A 7,935-nucleotide genomic window follows, 5' to 3' on the forward strand; every position below is an offset into this window, starting at 1 on the left:
GCTTATGGCTACACCACCCTGAACATGCCTGGTCTCGTCTGATCTAGGAAGCTCAGCAGCGTTGGGCCTGGTTAGTACTTGGATGGAAGACCACCTGGTAATACCAGGTGCTGTAAGCTTTTGCTCTCTCGGCCAGCAGGGGTCGCCGTTGGTGCCATAGGCTTTGGGAGGAAAACCTGGAGGATGGAAAGGTGATCTATAGTTTCATCTCTAGAGATGTTTTGTTGCTATGGCATGTGTGTGACCCATATAAAAAAAACCCTTTGTAAAACGAATATCGAAGCTGCCTCTAAATCTGCAAATGAAGATGAGTCAATAAACCACTTGTTTTTCGAATAACTATACATATATTCATTTATTACTGATTTCATTCATTGAGGTACAGCCATTCACTGTTTGACGTCTGCACTGGTACAGAACCTAGCAATCAGAAAACGGGTGAAACTGTCTTTAGAATTAGCATACAGTACCGAGGCCCCCATGACCAAATAAAGGCTAACCTCGATAATCAGCCTAAAGAATGCAGACTACAGCAAATCGACTGACTTTGAAAAGGGAATGAATGTCCAGAAGGAGTAGTGTAACTAGCTTGAAATGCTTCTCCGGACCTCTAACTAAAAGAAACCGAGACCCAGCAGTGTCATCGACTCCTTTCTAACTGGGATCCTATCGCAGCCACGCAGATCGTGGTGTCGTAACTCTTCCGTATCTGATATTGGACCAAGCACATCAGGGGAGAGCGCGAACGCAGTCCCCCACTACCAGAAATTATGCAGTCGAGATTCCCACATTTTTTTTTCTTATAAAATATACTTTATTCCGAAAAAAAAAACATCTCAGAAAGAAACATCTCACACACATTAATACTCCACGTAATAAAAACAACGGCGGAATGGCGGGGATTGTCCGTTATCAATCATTGCATGTGTGGGTGGATTTGCACTATTATGAGAGTCCCTCCAAACCCTACCACTTGTTGTTGTCCATTAATCCCTGTACAGGGCCCATAGTCCTTTCCAGCGCTCCTTCGCCGTAAGGAAACCCCATTTGGCTACGTCGCGCTTCATCCTCCTCCTGAATCTCCGCCAGAATCCTCTCCTCCAGCTCTCTCGCTCCCCACTCGATGTTGTGCCGGATGAGATTGTTCCTCACGTCCCACAGGCCTTTTTTTGTGAGGGACAGCAGCAGCCACATCAGGAACTGCCTCCCCTTGTCCAATCCGGTAGGTGCCAGCCCCAGCAGAATGTACTGGTAACTGTGCACCGCACCCGTTCCCAGGAGTTGCATGGTGTTGTCCATTCTGCCCCACACCGCCTTGGTGAAGGGGCAGCTCCAGAACACGTGCTCCTGAGTCTCCTCGACGAAACACGTGTCCCGGGGGCAATGCGTATTCCTGGAGATCGAGTGTCTGTAGAGGACCTTTCTGGTAGCCAGTCTCTTGTGTACGGCCATCCAGTTGAGATCCTATAGTTGGTTGTCAAGTTCTTTGGGATGTGTCCTTTCCCAGACTTGTCTGGGAACCTGCAGCTATTCGTCAGCGACCAAATGCCCCCTCACCTCTTTGTACAGGGTTCTGTGGTTGGTGCAGAGCTCTGGCTGTCTCGTGGCCTCGTACCTCCTGCTCCACTTGACAGCGTGGATGTAGAACTCCGGTCGCATCTCTGCCTTGGGCCCAGTGTTTGACCACTGGACCAAGTGCCTCATCGGGACAGAGAGCCACAGCCTGACAAAGTACTGGTACTTGTGGCCAATGGGCTCCCGCAGCGCCCGACAGAGGTTGCAGTAGAAGATGCAGTCGAGTTTCAGGGGGAAATGTGGGACATCTCGACCCCCTTCCTCGACCGGCTGACACATCCGGTTTCTCATGATGTACTCGTACTTGCAGCCCCAGACGAAGCCGAAGATCATCCCTTGCAGCGCTCGTCTGAGTCTGGCCTGCAGCGGGTACACCACCGCAAGGTAAACCAAAGCCAGCAGGATGTCTGCTTTCAACACCATCACTTTCCCTGTGTAGGACAGCGACCGCGTTTTCCACAGACCCAGCATCGCATTCACCTTGGCAATCCTTTCGGTCCAGTTGATGGTCTCATTGTCCTGGCTCTGGAAGGAAACCCCCAGTATTTTAAGAGGCTCCGTGCAGAGCTCGAGACCCTTCGGCGCCGTCGTCCTGTGCTTCCAGGGCCCGAAGAACTTCAGTTTGCTCTTTCGGCGGTTGAGCTTCGACCCCAAGGCTCTGGAGTATTGCTCCATGACCTGCAGGGCCCTCTTCAGCCCCTGTCCGACCTCAGGAACAGCGTCATGTCGTCAGCGTACTGGGAGATCTTCAGGGTTTCCCCCGCGCCTCCCGGTATCTCCAGGCGGTTGATGACAGTTTCCCGTCTCACCGCCTCTGCTAGGGGCTCTGTGAAAAGAATATAGAGAAGGGGTGAAAGGGGGCAGCCTTGTCATACTCCGGATTCCTGGGGAATGAAATCCCCCAGGTTTCCCTTCACGTTGACTCTGCTGCCTACGTCAGAGTACAGTATCTTAATCCAGAGGCTGAAACTCTCTCCGAAACCAAAGCGTTCCAGCACCCTGAACAGATAGCTATGGTTCACTCTGTCGAAGGCTTTCTCCTGGTCCAGGCTGACCACCATCATGGGCATATTCCGGTCCTCGCCCCAGGCGATGGCGTCTCTGGTCAGCTGGAGGTACCAGCTGACGGATCGCCCTTCCACCCCACATGTCTGGTCACTGTGGATGATGTGGGGGAAGGCGGTTCTTAGTCTGACGGTCAGAAGCTTGGACAGGATCTTTATGTCCATGCAGAGCATCGTGATCGGCCTCCAGTTTTTGAGGTCGGCGGCATCTCCTCCCTTGAAGAGCAGGGAGATGACGCCCTCCCTCATGGTGTTTCCGAGTTTCCCCCGGCGGAAGATCTCCTGCACCACTTCCACTTGCCATTCTCCATGGACAAGAGCGCCGCCTTCAGCTCCTCGGCCGTGATTGGACCCTCCAAGTCCTCCCTCACCTCCTCTGGTACACGTGCCTTCAGCCCCTCCAGAAAAGCATCACCTGCCTCCACCTCTGTCTGCTTTTCTGAAAAGAGCTCCTTGTAGAAAGTGGTGGTCGCTTCTACCTTGTCGCTCTTGTCCAGCACTTTCTCTCCATCTCCCCGTCTCAGGCTGTAGATCACCCTCTTTTTCTGGGCTCCTCGGACCTGATTGAAGAAATAAGAGGAACAGGTTTCATTATTTTCATAATGCTCCCTTTGTGCCTTGACCAGGAAAGCCTTGGCTTTCTCGGTGTGCACCTTGCGGAGCCTTTCCTTCAGGTCCCATGCCCGGGCTGAATTGAAGGCTCCTCCTCTGTTAGCCGAGCTGTACTCCTCCTCTAGTTGTTTCGGGAGTCGCGCAGCTTCCTTCCTCTCCCTGGCCGCCTTCTGTCTGCAGTACGTCTGCGCCAGCGTTCGGGTCCTGTCCTTCATGGACTCCCACCATTCCACCACGGATCTGTAGCTGTCCTTCATGTCGACCCAGCTTGCGTAGTCTTTACTGAACAGTGCCCTGAAGTCGTCTTCCTCCAGTATCTCCCGGTTCAGCTTCCAGTACCCACGACCAAATGCAGGCAGGTTGGTGTTAGCCACCACCGTCACGCACTCGTGGCCCTACCATCAGAACGTGGCTCCAGGGCGGCTTCGAAGTAGTCCTCGTCTTCCTCGAGGATACTCTCCGCCACCGCTTCGGGAAGGCTCTTTTCTTCCCTTTCTCCAGTTGCTCCTGGACCTCAGGAGAGGGGGTCCCCACTTCCTGGGCTGCCTCCTCCTGTTGTCCCTGGGCCTCGGAGGAGGGGGTTTCCACTTCCTGGGCTGCCTCCTCCTGTTGTCCTTGGGCCTTAGGGGGGAGGGTTTTCATTTCTTGGGCTGCCTTCTCCGGTTGTACCTGGGCCTCAGGGGAGGGATGTTCCGTTTCCTATAGGACGAGGAAACGGTTCTTCCTCACCACTCTTTTTTTCTGTCCTTCCGGTGGTGGATCCGCCCTGCTTCGTTTCTCCCGCTTTCTCTTTCCCTTCTTGGTGGGAGTTATCCAGGGCCCTTCCTCCAGTCGGCCATTTTGTCCATCATCTTGTGGCTCCACTGCGGCTGGAGGTGTGGCCTCGGCAGTTTCGGTTCTCTGCAGGGGAGGTGCGGGTTTTTTGTTCTCACCTCCCTCCCTTTGTCTCGAGACCGGTTTCTGCCGGCCGGCTTCCACCACCTGCGCAAACGAAGGTTTGCTTACCTTACATTGGCGAAGGAGGTGTCCCTCGGCGCCACATCCATCACACGTCTTGGCAGCCTGGCAGTTTTTTGCCAGGTGCCCATCTTTGTTGCAGTTGTGACATCTTACGATGTCACACGTGTTCTCCTTGTGGCCGGACTGTCTGCACTTCTTGCAGAAATCCAGCATCCTGGGGTAATAAAGGTACCCCCTGTCAGATCCGATGTTGAAACGGGCCGGGGGTTGCTGGAAACCGTCGACACCCTCTGGGTCCTCTCTCAGGAGGACTCGGAACTGGCTTTTGCCGTACCAGATGCCGAGACTGTCCCTTATCTCCGTCGGTTGGCCCGCCACAGTTACATACCTCCATAGGAATGCTGTTATCAGTTCCGTTGGCACATAGGGATTGTATGTGTGGACTGTGATGGTCATCTGGTTTATCTTCCTCATCGGCTCCGGCCTGATATCAGAGAAACCAGTGTGCTTACCTTTCTCTCTGATTGGTTTTGTTGCCTTCTCGTATGAGGAGTCCGTGACCATATAGGCCTCCATGTATTTCTCTGCCTTGTTGTCTTGAAGGCAGTAGAGATCTCCAGCCACCAATTGCAGGATTCTTCTCAGGAAGGTCACAAAGAAGGTTTTTTGCAGTTGGCATCGTCTCTCCTTTTTTGGTCCAGTGGAACCGGATCAGTTTCCTCTTGTCTGCCATCTTCTCTTTTTCCTGGAACAAAGAAGAAGGGAAAAAGGGAGAGAAAGAGAGAAAGCAAAGGCCCTGTAGGGAGGAGGGTTTAGCTGCTAAAGGAGCAGCAAGGGATCCCTGGCCTTTGTTCTTGTGGGCAAAGCCCAGCTAGGTGCAGGCACAGGAGGAGGCCTTCGCTGGTCTCGAGGAGGGAGACAGGTGCTTGTGGTGAGCCACACGTACTCGGTCCCGGCTGAGAGGCAGGAGAGGCAGAGAGAGAGGAGAGCTGAAAGTGCTCTCGAGGGTCTCGAGGAGAGACTGAGTGCCGCGGGCAGGCCACTACACCCACTCTCAGCCGAGAGGCCAAGGAGGCAGAGAGAGAGAGAAGAGAGAGAGGAGAGGAAAGCGCTGGTTCCCACCCAGCTCAGCTGCTGCTTGGCCTTAACCCCCTAGGCTCAACCTAGAGCGATACCAGCTCAAGCACTCTTCAGGATCTTCGATCGCCTTCTAGACCTTTGGAAAGACAAGAACTGTGGGCATGCCACTTGAACTTGATCTTAGCCAAAAGGCCGAGAAGCGACCTTCTGGTCTAAAGACCCTGGTCTTTACCCATCATGGTCCCCTAATAACCCCCCCTCTCTGAACTAGCTTCATCACTCTGCTCTCCTCCCCACTGAGAGCTACTGTGTGCTGAGCGGACTGGAGCATCATCCAGGTGGGGCTGCACACTGGTGGGGCTGGGGGGATCCCCATTAACCTGTAAAGCGCTTTGAGTGGAGTGTACAGGAAAGCCCTATAAAAATGTAAGGGATTATTATTAATTATTATTAAGCAGTAAAAGATGGCAACACACTTCAGGCATGCGGAACATGAATGCTGGCCATGAATATTAATAAGCTCCGCATTCAATGACAACACCACAGAGCAAGAACACGTTTGAGCTGAAAGATTTTGTTCACATTGAAACTGCAGGAAGTCTGATTACAGTGTAATTATGTGGCAAATGTTTTTACCACCGGGGGAGGTGTCAAAGTGTTTTTGGACATCCACGTTGTAGGAAGTGATTTAGCTCCAGTTTGCCTTTTATTTTATTTTTGAGTAAATAAACATAGAAATTGGCCTGTCTCATTATTGTCCAGTGCTTCAGATTAAGGAGCTCGAATCGTGTCTTATTTGATATATATGGAGGCTTTGGGTGATAGCTGTGTGGCTCAGTGGTTTTGCTTGGCTGCCTCGTACTGCAGGTGCCCCGGGTTCAAGTCCAGACCCAGAGTGGTGTCGGTATGGAGTTTGCATGTTCTTCTGTGTGTGTGTCCCTTATTGGACTAGCAAGGTACGCCACTATCCATCCTGGATGCATGCACATGACCTAGCAAAAGACTTGAACCTTGTGCTTCCATAGGATAATAGAGGAGCTACGAACATGATGATTACACAGTACCTAGTTTGGGCGATGTCTTACGCCCATGAAAGTCCCCTGCAGTTCCATCCTCAGATATTGAGCAGATATATTCCAGATTTATTCAACCCTGACAGCCTCGATCCTCTCTTGACAGCCTTGTTAGAAGCAAAGCCAATTACTGCTGCGTTAAATTACTCTGGTGACCGACACCAAGCTGCATGGTCACTATAATCCAGTATTTATTCCCTACATGCCAGCGTGATTAAGTAGCACTATAACCCTGAGTATGCACAGATATATACAGTATGTCTCCTTCAAGAAGTTCCTTGAAGTATGTTCCTTTTAAATCATTACTACTACGGGTTTTTTATATAGATCAAATTAAATGGTCTGAGACCCATGTTTAAAAGTTTAAAACAGACTTAAGGGCGTTATCTACAATACAGTATTTCTAAATGTAAGAACGTGAAAGCTGAGTGGACCTGATCTTTTTTTACCTTGTTTAGTCTTTTTTTTGTCAAGTGCAATTGTATTACAGATTGTAGCAGCTGAATGTGTTATTGGCGTTATATGTTATATGTATTATTGTTTGTACTGTATGAATTTTTGTTGTTGCAATAAAAAAAACGGAAGTCGTGCATAGCAACGGTCACTAAGGAAGTGCGGCTTAACCAGGAATTCCGGTGTCCATGCAGTAGCGTCTGCGGCCACAAGAGGGAGACACTCCCGTCCGCTCTCACAGTGGATCAGCTGTCACACTGCTCACATTGGGGTGGAGGGGATCCCCATTAACCTGTAAAGAGCTTTGAGTGGAGAGTCCACAAAAGCGCTATATAAGTGTAAGCAATTATTATTATTTATAACAAATCAAATTACTTAAGAACATTTGAAAAGGTAATGATACCAATAGACAATTCAGCTTATTAGAGCTCTGTGTTTGTCCTGTACACATGTACTTACAATACATGGAATAATTTACAAAGATCCTACTGTGTCCCCCCGTGTAGAATAGATGTTCATAATCTGTTTAGTCTATTGTTAGTCTCTAAGCCGTCAACATTGAAAATCTGACGTTTAATCATATTCCACTTACTGTAAGTCCACCTATTCTGATCTGTGGCTTCAATGTCATCCACCATCAACCGACCAATCATTTTCATTCTCTTTAAAACTTTGAAATCCAACTTTTCAGCAGCTGGTCAGAAAGTCAAGTTGCCCAGTAAGGTTTATCAAATGTTCCCTTCCAAACATACGCAAGAGAAAAAAACACCAAAGCAAACCATTCTCATATAGTATTTCCTTGGATTTTAATAATACTACTATATTTAAATGTGATAATATATATATATCCATTCATTAAACAACTCTCAATGAATTTTCACTATACTGAGACCAGACCTTCATGTTTAAGAATCACTTATAAAGAAAATATTAAAATACATATCCATATATATTGAACCTTAATATAAATGCTACGGTATTTGAAGTTTGATGTCGGTCTGTCGCCAGTGGCGTTTTGTGTAGACCAGTGTTTCACACTGCCCAGAGGAATCCTGTGCAGACTGATCCTCTGACACTCAGTCTCCCATGGGGTGGCACTGCCCTGCGGAGCAAACACA

The 7,935-nt window shown here is 49.6% G+C and overlaps 1 pseudogene; it reads left to right on the plus strand.

Moving 5' to 3' along the window:
• Positions 1-119, plus strand: LOC148825064 (5S ribosomal RNA; annotated as a pseudogene).
• Positions 120-7,935: the final 7,816 nt, after the last annotated feature.

This window comes from Atractosteus spatula, chromosome 10 (genome assembly GCF_055471065.1).
Source record: "Atractosteus spatula isolate fAtrSpa1 chromosome 10, fAtrSpa1.hap1, whole genome shotgun sequence".
Taxonomy (NCBI): Eukaryota; Metazoa; Chordata; class Actinopteri; order Semionotiformes; family Lepisosteidae; genus Atractosteus; species Atractosteus spatula.